At 36.6% G+C, this 17052-nt stretch overlaps 1 long non-coding RNA gene across 16 annotated transcripts in view; it reads right to left on the bottom strand.

Annotated features, from left to right (window-relative positions):
* Positions 1-17052, bottom strand: part of LOC115611924 — a 63510-nt gene that overhangs the window by 40521 nt on the left and 5937 nt on the right. For 14 of the 16 annotated variants that reach the window (XR_003992775.1, XR_003992776.1, XR_003992771.1 and 11 more), the window contains 4 exons: positions 14968-15130; positions 11071-11214; positions 2054-2236; positions 134-218 (listed from right to left, as the gene is read on the bottom strand). This is a non-coding gene — a long non-coding RNA (uncharacterized LOC115611924). Of the gene's footprint in view, positions 1-133; positions 219-2053; positions 2237-11070; positions 11215-13647; positions 13840-14967; positions 15131-17052 lie in introns of all 16 variants that reach the window. The other 2 variants (XR_003992778.1, XR_003992770.1) reach the window with 2 other exon arrangements.

Below are 17052 nucleotides of genomic sequence, written 5' to 3'. Positions count from 1 at the left end.
TCTAAAAGCATAAAATTAGTTCTCTAATAGCCAACAGAACTTTCTGACTGTGTATAAATATTTGCAAAACATGGGCGTGCACACAGCCCCTACCCTCCCACTGATGCTGAGCCAGCCTGTGCCTTGTACTCACCTTCACCAGCCTCAGGGAAAGCAAAGGATTCACAGCCTCCCTCATATTTTCATTCAAAAATTGTCCAAAACCAGCAATGTTACAGCTAGTGGAAATGAAATGGCATATTTTCACTCCTTTTATGACTCTATTCAGTATGCATATGGTTTTCTTGATTTAAGATATAATCTATCAAAGCATATTCGTACCACCACCTCCAGTATTGCTCTGGTGTAGCTAAGGTTCAGTTATCATTTTCATTACAAACATTTGCAGTAGGTTGGAATAATTTTTTGTAAAGCATACTAGGCTGTCTGTTTGGATGTCTTGGATTTTAACTCCATGCAATTGATTCAAATCTTATAAGACATTTTTGTAGAGAGGCCAAAAAATAAAACTGCATCTCTCAATATTTTTTTAATAGTTACACTTCAGAAGATAAAACAAAAAACTTTTTAACATAAATTATTTTTTAACAGTTTTCACAAAAACAATGAGAAAACCAATAATGGCTATATAAGTTTTATCAGCAGCTTTGGATAGGGTGATACTAGTGTCTCACAATGGGTAAAAATGCGAAATCACCAGGTCACCATAATGTAGCTTTTCTAGAAACTTGAGGGTATGCCATCTACTGTGCTTTCTAAATAAGGCCAATCAATGTCAAAGATGATATGTTTCACAGATGATAAAAAAGATTAAAGAATTCAGGCTCAAAATACTATAATTTGGGTCTTAAGTATGAAAATCTTTGCTTAATCCCTTTGAAGTCAAACAAGCTGCCTGTGTGTTTAAGGATATCTTTCATGAAGGAAGGATTCTTTCTTCAGAAGTGGTCAGGAATAGGGATAGAGTGAAACCACGTGTTTCACATTTGGGTATTTTGTCTAAACAGCTGGAGTTTGTTCAGCTGATTCCAGAAAGCCTGTCAGACTTCTAAATTTTGTAATTAGAATTTAATAATTAAAATCTTGCCTTTGCATTAAACCCCCATGACTTACGTTATATATTACACTTGTAAAGCAATCAGCTGAATCACTGGTCACTTAGATATGTAATGACATGTCTAGAACTATTCCCTTCACACTTTATAAGAAGAAGCTGGAATCGAGAACTTTTTTACAAATCAAACATCTTGGTTAAAAATGTCATTCTGTATTAATGGAAATATTTTACCCAGGATTTGACAAGTTTAAGTAAGATTTGTATGTCTATTGGGTCATATTTGAAACTAAAATTAATTTTGAATCAGAAAATCAAATTACAGCTCTTTGCAGAATGTCAAAGTATGACTCTTTTTCAACTGTGCTAAGAAAAAAAAAAAAAAAAAAAGAAAGCCTAAAGAAATTGCCAAAGCCAGCTCTTTCATGCAAAAAGTCCATGAAGTTGAATTTTTTAATTGAGAGGCGTGACTATTTGATGTGTTTCACCTGAGTACATTACATTCCTTATAAAGACCCAACAAAGAGCCTGATGGTCCCCTCAGCTCTGTCTGTTGTGGAGCCATCTCAGATACCCAGCTCAAAGAAACCATCACCTCCCCACATTATATGACCTGTGTTCAAAGCACGGCATGTAGCTACATAAAGTGAGAACTAATAGTGCTGCAAGCTGTTATAGGCAACATTACCTCAGTCGTTCTTTGGGTGGAAGAAGGAAATTTTCTGAGTTAAAGTTGCTATAATTAATTTTCTGTGTGTGCACTTTACTCATACAGTCAATTTGTCATTGAAGGGTATAATTTACTCTTCTCTCCACAGACTTTTGAACAGCAAAGTAAAAGACTTTGGATATTGCAAAGTGTGCAATACTGATGATAAGGCAGAAAAATCAGTGCTTTTGCAAACCCTCCCATCGCTTTGTGTCCTTTCTTCCAGCTGGGCTCTAAGGGAACTTTCCATCAAAGCCAGAAGAAAAATATATACAATTTTAAACCTTTACCTGACCTCGTGTTTCCAAAGGGTTATGCCTTAAACCTCTGGGTCCTTCCAGCTTTCTTTTTTCCTGTTAGAACTTCCCTTTCAGGCATCCTCCATACCCCTGCACAGCACAGACCAGGCTTTCACATCGGCTATCTCCTGCTCTGCTGGGAGCCCACACAGTCGAGCCAAACTCTGACCTTGCCTTCAAACACAACAGACAAAAGGGAAAGGATGAAACCAACTGAAGCAAGAGTTGCACTAGGCAGAAAGACTGAAAAAAAGCAACATAGTATTGGTGGGAACTGCAAGTTACAGCGAAATGCACTGCACAAAAAGCATTTTAACCCTAACTCTGCAATCCAGAGGAGTTTTTGTCCTTGTCATGTCTTGGAATAGCTTTCTTCTTCTCAAGTGCAGGTCTTGCGAAGCCCAGGCAGAACTGTACTGGAACAAAATGGAAAAACAACCAAAATTTCAGGTCACTGCTCTGTTAAGTGAGGCTTTACAAAGTTTTGTTCTCTAAATTAGGAGTGAACTGACCTTTAAAGTAGTAGAATCAAGGAAGATTGATAAAAGTAGTGATAGAAGGAGATATTAGTAGAAGTATTTTCATATCTATTCAGCTTTACTGCATGAGCCAGATGACAAATTTTGAGCCATTCTTTAAAAAAGCAGAACTTCTTGGAAACAGGATAAAATACAAATACCAACTACAATACTAAAAGTGATACCATATTTAATACAGAAGAATTTCTGGTGCATCTCAGAAGACATAGAAAAGAAAGGTCTTCTGAATAGAAGTCTTAATAATGCTTAACTATAATAAGAAGGTAAGAGAGAAAAGATTAAGAAGATCTAGTGAATCATTGTGAGGATATACACATCCAGTGTCTTCTAAAAGTGAATCCACTTTTAAGAGCACAGGCTCATGGAGAAATCACATCTCACATCTGAATACTTATAACGTTAAAATATGAGCATAATTCAGCTCATAATGATGAGTTCTCCCTGCTGTTGACTGTTTTTTCATTTTGCAGCCTGACTTAAGCACCGTTTCTACTGAAAGCAGCCTAATGTTTTCTCTGCAGAGTTTATTTTCACAGTTATAATCCAAGTTTTTCATTTGTAACACCAGCTCATTGCAGATTAGGGAATATAACAAAAATTGGGATGTGTGGAAGTGCATTTTAGTTGTCAAATTATTTGTTTGCTTTTAATTTCTCAGAGATTTGTCATGAGAGAAGATTGTTGAGAGAAATCATGCTTTTACAGATGTGTAGCAGTTTTGAATGTGATTACTTTGAGCTCTGCATTCTTTCCTCATCCTTTTAAGCATCACGGTCATGTTCTGATTTCCAGAGTCACTCTGCTGTATTTTTACCTCATATGACTTGAACCAGAGAAATTACATGGGACAGTCCCAGTTGAATATTGGTGGAAGAGCAAACACTGGCATAACAAGGAGCCCTGGGAAGGGTGAAAATGGCTTTGCTTTACTCAGGACAACAGAGCTGTGGGCAGAAACACCTGTGGTTAAAAGTGCAAATTCCTTTGGAAGGCCTCACCTGCTGCAGATGTCTGCATAGACATATACGTGCACATGCATGCAAGCATATATTTGTCTATTTTCTACAGTCTGGTCTGTAGCATGCAAATCTTTCATGTTTTTTAGTGAACACACAGGTTGGTTCATTATCAAAGACCCTTTTAAATCAGCAGGAGTCTTGAGACAAACTAATATTTGCACTTAAAACTGAATTTTGTCCTTTTAGGGCTTTTATTGAATCATACTGAGAGAAAATGAGGTTAAGATCAATTAAACAAATTTACAAAACCCAGAAGCGAATGTAGGTATTCAGTTTCAGTTTTCTAATCTGCTTGAATGTTGACCTTCAAAATTACATGTAACTATCTGCTCATGGCATCTATACATTTATCGAAATTGGGGAAAAGGAGTTCAGAGCATGAATTTCCTAAGGGCTAGATTCTTGGGGGAAGCATAACTAGGGAAGCATGACCTATAATTTCCCAGCCTAAAAATCTCTGGAGTTATCAGCAAAGATAGTGAGGGGAGGCTTTATGATGTGGAGGGCATAGCTGATTAGAAAAGTCACTTTAGGTGAATGCTAAAACAGGGAGAGAAGGATCTTGGCTGGCACTCAAAATTTAAATAGAGCATAAAAAGCTGTTATTTTATTATTTCACAATGAACTAAAGGAAAGTAATCAAGAATACTTTATACAACTTACTGTAGGAAAGAAAAATAGAGGAACTGCAATTCAGATTTTGGAATCCAACAGTTTTATGAACTAAATCAGTAATAAATCCAAAAATAACAAAATGAAATAGAATTTAGGAAGCTATTTAAAAACAATTTGAATTAAACAGTATATTAGTGAGCATTTGAACAAATCTATGTATTTTTATATTGCTACAGCTCCTGGTTGGGTATAAACAGCAGGATAAATAGGAAAGTAAAACTTGAAATCACAATTACTGCATTTTATGATGGCAATTTATATTTACATTATTTGTTGCTCAAAGTTGAAATTGTGATAGGTCTGCAACAGCTGTCTCTTTGAAACCTGTTTACTGTAAGACACATTTTCTGGAGGCTTATACCCAGTCCCCAGTAAATGTATCACTCACAGATGGCCCTGATGTTTTATCAAGTCACATAGTTTTGCCTCTTTTCTCCAAATACAATGGTATGGTTTCCTATCTCTGCTTTTGTAGTGCTGCAGGTTGTGTTCAAAGGAGAAATGCCTTGTATAGGCTTATCTTTGTTATCTATGCAGAAGAGCAGACAGGTGTAAAGAGCAGATAAATGAATGGTCCCTCTCAAAAGGAACATATGAGCTGGAGTCCCAAGGTTCCTGAATGTGCTTACCTTTAACCATGGCAAACAGGTCAATGAGTGAGTCTCCACAGACATGGGGTCCTGATCGCACATTAAAGAGCGAGGAGGGGGAAAAAATGCAGTGAAGGACAACAGCAGAGCGAAAGGAAATTTAAATCTCCTCCAGAGTGCTGAAAACTGGCAGAGTCACAACAAGATGATTACAGCTGTTTACTTCAGACACTGAAGGAAATAGATCATTAGGGAGGTTTTATGGAAAAGATTTTTTTTTTTTAATCAGCGAATAAAATTGTCAAACCTTAAATATAAATGTTTTCTCTTTTTATCACACCTCCACAAAGATAAAAAGGCATATCACAACTGTTATTGAACTAAGCTTTCAAACTCCCTTTAGGTAAGCGCTGTCTGTGGATCTGACCATGATCCACAGAGATGAACTGGAACAGGAATGGTTAATTGACTGGTCTTTATAAAAGCAGGATGTTAAAAGCAAGGAGCACTGTTTTGCTCTCAGATTTTTATCAGAAAGCTTTCTATCAAGATAAACAGGTAGGTAGTTAGATAGGTATTAGTATGTCTTGCACCTCTGGCAGTGATTTCAGTCTGTGGAGGAAAGGCGTAAGACATCAAACAAAACTCTCTTCTGATGTTGGCAGTAGCAGTCCACACCTAATTTGACATGTGTAATTAGTATCTCAAGGTGCAAGGTAGTGAAGAATCCTAACTACAGCCTTTGTATGAGAAAACAAAGAGTAAGAAAAATGCTTATATTTAGCCTTGATGTACTGTCAGTTTTTAAAGCAAACAGAAGTGTTAAATAAATTGCTATGAATAGATTTGAAAACAGCTAGCAACAATACGCCAAAGGACTGGAAGAGACAGACTAAGAATTTTTTTTTTTTTTTGGTACTTTGACTGCTTTTCTCTTTCAGGGCTTATTTACCTCTTCTTACCTCCCATTTCAGCCAAGTTTCCACAGCACTGGTATTCATGCCTTGGCTTTTCAGACTGCCATAACTTTCCTCCCTGGGTTGGAGGACCACCTTCTTGGAAGGCAGCTCTTCTCTATCAGAAAGGTACTCAATTGGAAGGCTCATGGCTGAGGGCATGCCCTACAACTTCATTTTCCAGAACCATCAATGTTTATTCCCTTTCAACATAAGGAGGTACCCTGTCTTGTTAGTCTGCTTGATAGTTGTCAACCCTATGAATAACAGGGAAAGGAGCAAGCAGAATTGTTTAAAATTCAGTGATGAAATAGGGATAATGGAAATTTTGGCTGAATAAGAGGAGAAACTTCTCTCTCTTAACAGACAGCTACAATAAATTTTGAAATATCTGTTTGGTCAAAACACTGGAAATAAGCTATAGAGAGCAACTTCTGCACTGACAGGATATGAACTTCTAACCAAGTAGCTTTTATCGTTCTCTAACTTCTGAATATACCAATAGAACAAGAAGAAGGTGCGGATATCAAAGAAAATTGCTTTAGGGAATTTAATCTCACTATTAGCTCTTTGTCCCCATGGATGTTGTTGTGAAATGAAAACCACCACCTAGAGCTACCATAATGGTAAAATGAAAAAGAAATTCTTATTTGAAAGAAAAAGTATACCAGATGTTTATAAGACAGGAGTAGACAATAACACAATAAAGTCAGATTTTAGCAGATAGAAATGGCTCTTGTATAACTGGACACCAGCAGAAAATATATCTTTGTTTAAGGATTAATTGCCACCTTTCAGCAACAGAGGCTTTCCATCAGTAGGAAGCTTGAAGAGAGAGATTTCTTGAAAGGAAGCATTGTCCTTGTGATGTCCCAGTGCTTTCAGAAAGGTAACTGAGCCTTCTTAAAAGAGAAGGAGCTTTTGTAAGTGGCGCTATACTGATGGTAACCACCTTTTAAGCATCAGTTTTTCACTTCTGTTCAAGTATTGTGTCATTAGCATATAGAGATATTTATCATGTACAGAATGTCAAAACAAGGAAACTTCTAAGAGCTCATCTTGATAAAAAGGAGCTCAGTGTGCCTGGAGGAGAAAAAGCAGTGTTGGCTTATGTATTAAAGTACATATTAAAATATTATGGTGCTTGGCAAAAGGCAGAAAATCACTGAGAAGATGTTCCTGAACATCTTTTGGGTATTCTGTCTTTCCCCTACCTTAGAGATAGCTTATTCTGCTCCCAGATTCCTGGTGTGTGGCCATGCAATAAAGAGCCTCACAACACAAGATTTTGTAACAATAGCCTGGTCCCCTTGCACAACTATGTCAGTGTATCTTTTCCATGTGCATGTCCCCGGTTTCCAAGGGAAGCAGACCCTGAAGTTGCAGGACAGCAGGAATGAACTCTCATACAAAGAGGAAAACCAACAGAACTATTTCTTGTTCTTGTAATGACATTTTTTAAGAAACAGACCTTCCACAGAGGTGGTACAGAAGACAGGATCTTCAAACCTAATTTACCTAAACCAAAGCCAGAAACCTTAAAGTGGTAACTGGAGAGGAAATCTATTTTTAGCACTTCACAGTTAGATGCTTTCACTAAGAAAAATGTCCCTTTCAGAAATACCTCTAATATTTCTCCTAAGAAGTGAAGTCACTGAGGCACCCAGGGAACTTGACATCAGTAAAAAAAGTCATAGCTCTCCTGCAATTTTTATGATTAGAACCATCTCCTTTTCAGCTTCTTTTTATTCCATTCTGCTACTTCAGTGGCCTCAACTCTTTAAATGCTTAAAAGAGAAGCTAAAGCATGAAGATTATACAGGACTGAGTTCCACAAACTCCTCCTCCTGCTCCCTGCTGCTCCCAATATTCTTGCTACCAGGATCTCCACTCTTGAGAATATTCTTTAGATGATATCTAGGTGTCAGTTGTGTCAATTTCCCAGACCTTGAAAATGCAGTATGTGTTGGGTTAGGATTAATATCTCTCACTTGTCTCACTGGTCATGTCAGCTTCCCATATAAGCACCTTAATTTACTTTCCATATACATTCTTCACTGCTGAAATGACAGACAAGATAAAGACACAGAGCTGATGTGCAGTTTGGTGACCCAGGCCCCTGTCAAGAGCTAAGAACTGGACCAAGACCACAAACTCATTTCACACAACCAACTGAACAGCAGTCATACTATAATGATTTCTACAGCTGCTAAGAGCCATGGCCTTCAGATGGTATATTGAATTTAATATTCCCTTATGCAGATAGGTAATCAACTTTTAAGCTCAGAAATTTAATATCTTCCAACAAGAGAGTAAATTTCCTGTATTGTGAAGACTGCAAGGATCAAATCTGCAGCCTGCGTTCCAGGCACTCAGCTGTCATTCTGTAGCCCACTTTGAGTTTTACATATACTCAAATTGAATCAAAGTCCGAAACTCAATGACTTTTAGCAACCTGTTGACTGTGAATCTGAAACTTTTCAGATTAATATTAACATTTCATTAAATACCATATTTATAAGGTGATATACATTTACAGAAATAACAAAATAGTAACTTTTTTTTTAGCATGTTAAAATCATGATCTTAGCAGTGAAGAAAAATCAGTTTGTCATTCTACAAAAAGTTAAGAGAAACAGCTATTAAATTCCTTACCTTTCCTATGTAAAAAGGTATTCTAGAAACATGCATGAAGGCTTACAGTGCAAGTACTGTGATTCTTCCAAGCACTTCACATCATTTCAAGAAACATTAAAATATTACCTTCCCATTTTTAGTTCTTACATGTTTCATCAGAATAACAACTTGGAACGAAAGAGTAAACAGCAAGACAGGTCCTACAGAAAGAGAATTTTCTAAAATATGTGGTGGAAAACCACAGTGTAAGATATAAACAACTAAAGCAGTGAAATATTGTACTGTTTCTTTAGAATATAGAGCAATGAGGCAGTAATTTACAATTAAATACCACATTTAGCATGCTGTGTGTTCAAAATAATTTAATAATATAATGTAATAACTTAATAATATAATTTCCAATACAATGATTAACAATTGGCCTGTTTATTAATGGCTAAAAATGAAACTGCTACAAACTTTCATTATGGTAGTCAGTAATGATGCATTACTCATATTATTTCCCATTAAAAAATTAATTTTTATTGGGCATTGTACCTGAAGTTCTCAGAGGTATATTTTTGTCCTCAAATCTGTGAGCAGAAATTTCTGGGGAAAAAAAAATACAACAAACCCCCCCTAACAAAACAGAAAAAAAATCCCCAAAACACCACCAAGCTTTGCTGTATTCTGAGTTCATATACTGCACTGTTTTGTTTTAGAAAGAAGTTATTTCCAGAACTGCTCATCACCCACATGGGAACTACCTGTTCGAAATAGCTCCCTGGCTGCTTCCAGCCTGCTTCTGCTCCCACCTCTGAAACCTTCACTGTACCCAGATTGAGGGCAAAATTTTCCAAATATCTTTTTGAAGTGTTTAAATTCCATTTCCTGTTTTATATCCTCACCACCAGAACACTAAACAGCCAAAAAGAGATTTTATTAATGACTAACATCTGCCCGGTGCCATTACATATCATGTAGAACCTTTTTTTCTGTAGCTATGTACTGGCTGTGATATTTGTGAAGTTTCGCGTAAAATCTGTGGTTTACTCTAAGAGGAGCAACTGTTAAGTCTTGTAGTCATTTCCCAGCCCTGTTTCTTACTGTGTATGTTTTCATATCTAGTCTGTCTATATCATATCCCATTGCCTGCAGGTCTTCCTGCCCACACCCTCACAACTGTGAAAACACTAACTCATTGCAACCCAACTGATTGTTAAGGAGAGGAGAGGAGAAAAGCCATAAAAAACGATTTTTACCTACTGAGGTAAAGACTGGAACTGTGAGAAAATTCACATAAGTCCATAATATTTTTCCAACCATGGAATAAAAATTAATTGGGAGGTACGGTTACACTCTGATTGATATTGAAATCAGCCAAAAGACAGTCTTTCCCAGTCTAGGTTTTATTTATTGAAGAGTAAGGGATACTGGGGGGGGAGGCAACAGAGGGGGAAGAGTTTGGATTTATTTTTTTTAAAACTGACATTTTCAATTTTGCCAAATTATTAACTTCTCATGGTTTAACCTCTTTTAATTTTTTTCCTACATAATGGAGATAAATTATCACTTTAAAGTCAACTTCTCAGAGGCGAAGTTGGAATTAAGTGCATAGTCGCAAAACTGAAGGATTCTATGGCCCAAGTAAGGGATATCCTTCATATATGCTTGTATCCATTTAGTAAATGGGAACTTCAGTAGAGCCTTCTGTTTAAACCAACTGGGACAAACACCTCTCGGTGTGGGTATGCAGCAGGAAAAGAGGAGTGCAGAACCCACTACTGTTCCCAAGTACCACAAAATGAGGTTCAAATTTTGGCTTTTCTGTATCTTTTGAGCGTACCTCAATTTAGAAAAATAGAATTTGTCATTATGGTGGGCCATTGTGTCTAAGGCAGGCTGGCACTTTTCTATATCTTTCCCTGTCTGTATCTAATGAGATTGGCACAAGTGATGTTGTGTTAAAAAGTAGTTTGAATTTTACAACCTGTGTATTTTGGAACAGAAAGGATCTAGGTGCTCATTTCTTGAGTTACCCCTGTTTGGAGCTTGCAACAAATCAATCTGTGTCCTTTATCTGAGATATGTGAAAATTATGCACAAGGCTACAATGCCATATTTATTCAAGCCCCCCATAATTAAAACTTTTTCTATTACATTGTTTTGTTTTACATTTTGTGCAACGGTAAATTTTGTTTCTTAGGCAGCAACTGAAGGCAGCGTTTTTGATCTTTAGGCTAATTCATTACATCAAAACATAAAAACCTTAAGCTAGAGCTAACAAGGGAAATACATGTATTACCAAAAGCACAAGTTTCCTGTGATGGGAGATTCTGGTTGCAAAATGCTGAAAGTGTAGCAAATGAAAAATTGAAGTTAGTAGAAAACATTAAGTTCAATGAAAGCTGCAGTTCAGAGCAGTCCTTCCACAACTATCTTGCCTCTTGAAATCACATGAAATGTATAAAGAAATACAAGGTTATAAAGAAATGCAATCTAAAAGACAAAATCTACTGAAGTCTGTTGCTTTGCTTGATTCAATATGAAATTTGAAGATCTGATTCTAAAAGACAAACTCAGTAATTTAATGACTTGAATTTAGATCCTCACCTTTGTTTTCAGTCAAAGCTTCTTGCTCACCCACTCCTCTCCTCCATTCTTTTCTTCCAAAGACACAACGAAAGAGGTAAAGAGGTTTTCACAGGTGTGCAGATACTCCCCAGAGCCAGGTCAATCCCCTTGCGTGACAGAGGCCTTGCAGTGCCAAGACCAACCAGAAGAAAGAAATATAAATATGGGGAAGGTTGTGGTCATAGCAGATACAACGCATGAAGGGAATAGCAAGCTTCTCAAGAAATCTTATTTGGGCTGTGTATGGAGGAGGTCAAAGTGATCTCCCCAACCCTGCATAAGCTTGAACAACTATGCCAATGCAGAAAGAGAAATTTGCCATTGTTATGAACAGAAAGGAAACCAAGGGACCATTTATGCAATGCAGCAGCTCTTCTGTTTTGCTGCAATGTAATAATTTATTGCCTCTTTCTGAAGAACGGCTCACAATGCAGACCAAAGAGAAAAATATATGCAATGACTGTCTTGAAAAGACAGCTTTATGCATTTTTATATAAGTTTGTCAGAGCTTAAAATTATGCCCCTTACTCACACTGTAATCATTTACCTACAAGACCATTTCCATTGGCTTGCCTGTGGCAACATGAGCACCATGGCTGTAGCAGCTTCGTTTCTCCTGCCAGTAATCCCAACACTTTCTAGTTAGCTGGGAATACCACATTGGCCCTCTCCCCCTCTAAACAGGGCACTGTATTTTTCTTTGCTAGAAGTACCCATACTGAAATAGCACATTTTCTCAAAGTTTCTGCAATAGAAATCCTTATTTCTGTGAGCCTATTCAAATTTTTCTTTTATTGCTTTACATTTAAAGTCATTCCTCAGATTATTCCACTGCAATAGTGTCACACTTCTCACTTTATCCCGTCTTCCTTCTGAATGTTGCACAGAAGAAAGTCTTTTGGAATTCAATTTCTAAATTTTTATTTCCACAAACACTTTTCCTTTTTTTTTTTTTTTTGCCTGTCAGTCCGTCGCTTCTAACTGCACTATTTCTGCAGTTGCCAATATTCATGTTTTTCAATAAAGGCATGGTTTCTGTACCAATATCCAAGCACAGTTTCAATGATAATTATGTTTCTCTTATGCCATTTCTCATTTGGGGTGAACGTGAGCATGTAAACCAGATGTTTCTAGCAAAAACAAATTTTTAAACTCATAACCTAACAAAAGCTACTTCTGCATATCTTAGAAGCTGAAGCAACATCCTGCAGGATTTATAACAGCAGATACAGAATAACAAACAGAACATTATAGAAGAAAACAGGCTATCGTTAATTTAATATCGTTATTTATTAATAATTATGCAGTATTCATTAGTGTTTCTCCATCTACTCAAAACAATAGCTCTAATTTCTTGAACTGCTCCATATTTTTTTATTTTTTTTAATTCAGGCATGCATGACAATTCAATCTGGTTATGTGATTCAAATAGACAGAAAACAGATAACTAGTTATTTTTTATGTCCTATTTATGCAAATATATTACACTAACCAGTAGACCCACTGTCTACAGCCAATGCCTTATTCTTGCAAGTAAGAAGGTAGTAAAAATGCTAGGAAATGCTTGTTTATGTAAGTCAGATGAGAGCATCAGCTGTTTAAAACAGCTTACTTAGCTCAATGAAACAAATTGAACGTAGTGTTCCTCCTGTTCTGGTCCATGCTAAAATATAATAGCCTTTTACATGGGACTGTATAGAGAACACATTTAAGTGCAAGGAAAAATACTGCTTTTTAAAGGATTGTACTAATCTTTTTCTTCGTGCCCAGGGATCAAAAAAGAAAGGATTAAAATATTCTCAGTATTCCCGTTCACACAGATAAAAATGTGCAAACATTGCAAATGACAGCAGTCCAACACAAGCCCCTGAGGCACTGTTTTGTGCTTGGCCAATGATTTTTTCCCCTCATTTTTTCTCTAGCACAAGGCTGTCTCTTGCCCAAGCCACTTATAGGATTTGATTATATTCTTTTGGACATTTTAAAGAATGAAGCATTTTTCATCAGTAATACAAAATTAAACTGCTGTTTTCACTAGTTTATAATTTCAGGTCTCAATTATGTAAATAACTTCTACCCGTTCAATTTTAAATCACTCAAAATCATCACATTAGAAATAAGTTTGTAGGCTGCAGGCTTTGAGAAACTGTGGTAGACTTAGTACATTCAAACTATACATCTAAACAGTGACTTTGCTGCTGGTGGCAGTCATCCAATGTGTTCAGGAGACTTCACAGGTTTGTAGGAACTAAAGCAGAAGTTGGACTTGAAGTAGAATATTTTCTCTGACTGTCATCATTTATCTACAAAATATCTGGGGAATCTTTTTGGTGAAAAGTGCACAAAGATACATGTAATCAAAGAGGGAGGTGGTCATGAAAGAAATTTGCAGAAATAACAAAGCGTGCAATTTACAAGCAATAATAAATATAATTTTTACATTCTAGGAAAAACAACTCCACCCCAGCAACAAATATAATCCAATTTCTAAAGAAACTAAGATTAAAGAAGTTTCTTGCGAAAAACAAAAGGTTTCCTAGGATAAGCAGTCCTTACCCAATCAAAATTCTTCTTCTGAGTCTTGCACAATGTAGGAAATCGAAACGCCATTTGCTGATGTTGCCAGAGGACAATCAAAGGTTGTCATTTATTTCTCCCTTGTTTCCCATTACAGAAATTGCACCAGTACCCCTAGGTAAAGTTTGTCTATTCTGATCTCTGCCAATTGAAGGAGCTTCTGAAACCTGCCTGAGAGGATTAAAAAAGCTTTATCTAATTCACATCATGCGTTCTCATAGAAAGATCCAATTCTTGCCTTGAACATCAAAACCATTAAGGCAAAGCGGCCTCAAAGGGCAAACAGTCATGCAGACCAGAACAAACTTTCTTTAAATTTCAGAAAATAATCAGAGAGCCAGCTATCAAAAGGAGGACTTGCTGGGTAAGGAAGGCGTAGGGGATGAGGGGAATAATTAATTTTTAACCATTGTTTCAATACATTTCTAATTTGTGCTCAAAACCTAACTGCATTCAAAATACTCTTATTCTGTTAGGGCTTCATGACAGCTCTGCCCAAAGAGGCCAAGAAACACACCTTCATCTTTAAGAAGGTGAAAATAAAGGGCTACTTGTCCAGAGGGGATGCTATCCGTTATTTCCTAGACTGTCTCATTTAATTTGTAGAATCATAGAATAGTTAAGGTTGGAAAGGACCTTAAGATCATCTAGTTCCAGTCCCCTGCCATGGGCAGGGAGGCCTCACCCTAGACCATGTTGCCCAAGGCTCTGTCCAACCTGGCCTTGAACACCGCCAGGGATGGAGTATTCACCACTTCTTTGGGCAACCTGTTCCAGTGCCTCACCACCCTCACAGTAAAGAACTTCTTCCTTGTATTTAACCTGAACTTCCCCTGTTTAAGTTTAAACCCATTACCCCTTGTCCTATCACTACAGTCCCTGAAGAAGAGTCCCTCTCCAGCATCCTTGTAGGCCCCCTTCAGATACTGGAAGGCTGCTATAAGGTCACCATACAGCCTTCTCTTTTCCAGAATAGATATAGGACTGCACAGTTTGGCAAATATTCCAGAATATCTGTCCCTTCTTCTCTGTTTTCATAGTTTATACAAATGAGGCATGGAACAGTTTCCCAATAACTAACAGCACAACAGACTCAGAGGCTTCAAGTTCTATTTTCTACCCTTCAGAAAAGATGAACTGTTGCCTTACTTTTATGATTTCAGAGAAAGGGATTATTAACTCAGTCAAAATATGTTTTATTAGGTGAGTCTTAGCAGCTGTAACAACAAGGGTTATTTAGGAGCATCTGAAAGTAACATCATGGAAAAATAAAATTCAGTATTTTGTCTGGTGTCTTACTTTAAACAGGATGAAGAAACAGGATGAAACTCATGAAGAGGTCAAAACACTTTTTTTGATGTAGCTGCATATTTGTCTTCACCCATTAGGTTCCTTTCTTTCAGAATAGTGACATTCCAGATCTGAATGACAATCTCTCATAGTGTCTGTTTTTCAGTCTCATCTGGTTTGAGGATTACAGAAATACATGGATAATCCACATTTTAAAATAAGCATTTCAAATATAATATTTATATAACTGTAATATACATATAATAGTTTTATGCCTTCCTCTGGTTATACTGCATTTTACACAACTATTTATAGCAATTTTCAAGCATTTATAAGGCCAGAGTGCACAGTACAAAACAAAGAATCTACAGTCAAGGCATTAGATTTTATCATTACGGAGCCCCATTGAAAGCCCAGACAAATTTTTTTCACTAGTTCAGAAGTATGGTATTTTGCTAAATATAACTTGGTGGGTTGATTTAGTTGGGAAGAGACACTGGAATTAAATTTCTTGCACAATTGGACATTCCTCCTGAAATACAGGATGTCTTTGAATGGAGCTCAAAGATTCAATCAAATAAATCAGATTAATCCCTTTTGAAAGGCAGCTCAAGGGGAAAGAGTAGCAGTTCATTATGTCATGCATTCACACATGTCTGAGCAGTAGGATGGTCAAGAGGCCTGTGAAACTTGACTGGTATTATTTCACTGTTTATTAAGTTTTCACTTTCAAATCCACAAATGTGACGGGAAGACTTGGATTTACTACAAAAATGCAGTATGAACACATTGATTCAATACCCATTTTCAGAACCCTACATGTTGATTCACATTTTAGAGCGATCTGCTAGTATACAGAACAACAGTACACATTTTGAAGGTTTTTAATACATTGATTTAAAGTCTTTTGAATTTGATTGGTAAGAAACAGGATGAAAAGATGCCAAAGAGAATATAATCAGTGGCAGAAGTTTTAGTGTATATATATATTCCCTTTACTTGTTCTAAAATCAGTTGATTCTGCAGTAATAAACAAAGCAACTAACACTAGCTGTCCAAGTAACAATCAGGCACTTATAACAGCTACCTCCATGAAGAAAGATGCCAGGGAATGTGTAAAGCCATCCAGTGCTTCCACCAAAACTAAAGAATATTCACTCAATCCAGTCAAAATTAATTAATCAAGTCAAAAAATTATCCACAGTGTATTAAACATAGCTTTTCCTGATACTGACAGATTAACTTTTTGGTTTGAAACATACTTCTAGTCTACATTTCTAAAGCAAATACTAACATTTTCTGTATTTGCTTTACTGAATATCTAGGGATGTTCTAGGATGAACCCTTAAGTCTTTGAGAACAGTCTAAATAGCAGCCGAGTATACTACGAGATCTCAAGTTGCAGCACCTCAGTAAAACATTTTTCACTTGGAGTGTAAACGTGATTTCTTTCAAGGTCTGATCTCAAATAGCAGTGTTCACCCCAACCACTTCAAGAAATGGCTTTTTAAAAAGCCCCCTTTTTTTTTTTTTTTTTTAAAGTATAGTATGAGAAATTAGAGTTCTGAAATAGTAGAAAGTAGTCAGGAAAATACCAAGACATGAGTCATGACTCTTAGTGATTATTAAGTCTAGAACTCTGGTAAGCACAATCACATGGAACAATTGACTACAATAGCTGTTAGTAAGTTTTCAGAAATCACACATTTCTTTATCCATTTTTTCCAGTTCACTAGAGCAGCAATCGTACCTCAAGATCAATTGCCATCACTGGACCAAAGAACAAGAATATACATAGCAGCTTGAGGAATGTGCTATCTTTGAATCTCATCAAAACAAAGATCTTTCTTTTTGGTAAAATATGATGTCAAGGGGTGTAAGAAATAGCCACACCCGCAAAATCAGATATAATCATGTGTGTTCATGGAGAAGATTGATCCAATTAGTATCTCTTCTGACTGGATTCCAAAATGACCTGCTGTGCATGTGGAAGTCACTTGCTCAAGTCGGGAGGTTGTGACAACTCCTGGAAGAGATAGCTGAGGCTAGAAAATAAAAACAAAAAAACCCCAACAAAACAACAAAAAAAAAAAG

This window comes from Strigops habroptila, chromosome 8 (genome assembly GCF_004027225.2).
Source record: "Strigops habroptila isolate Jane chromosome 8, bStrHab1.2.pri, whole genome shotgun sequence".
Classification (NCBI taxonomy): Eukaryota; Metazoa; Chordata; class Aves; order Psittaciformes; family Psittacidae; genus Strigops; species Strigops habroptila.
This window is presented reverse-complemented; position numbering and strand designations above follow the sequence as displayed.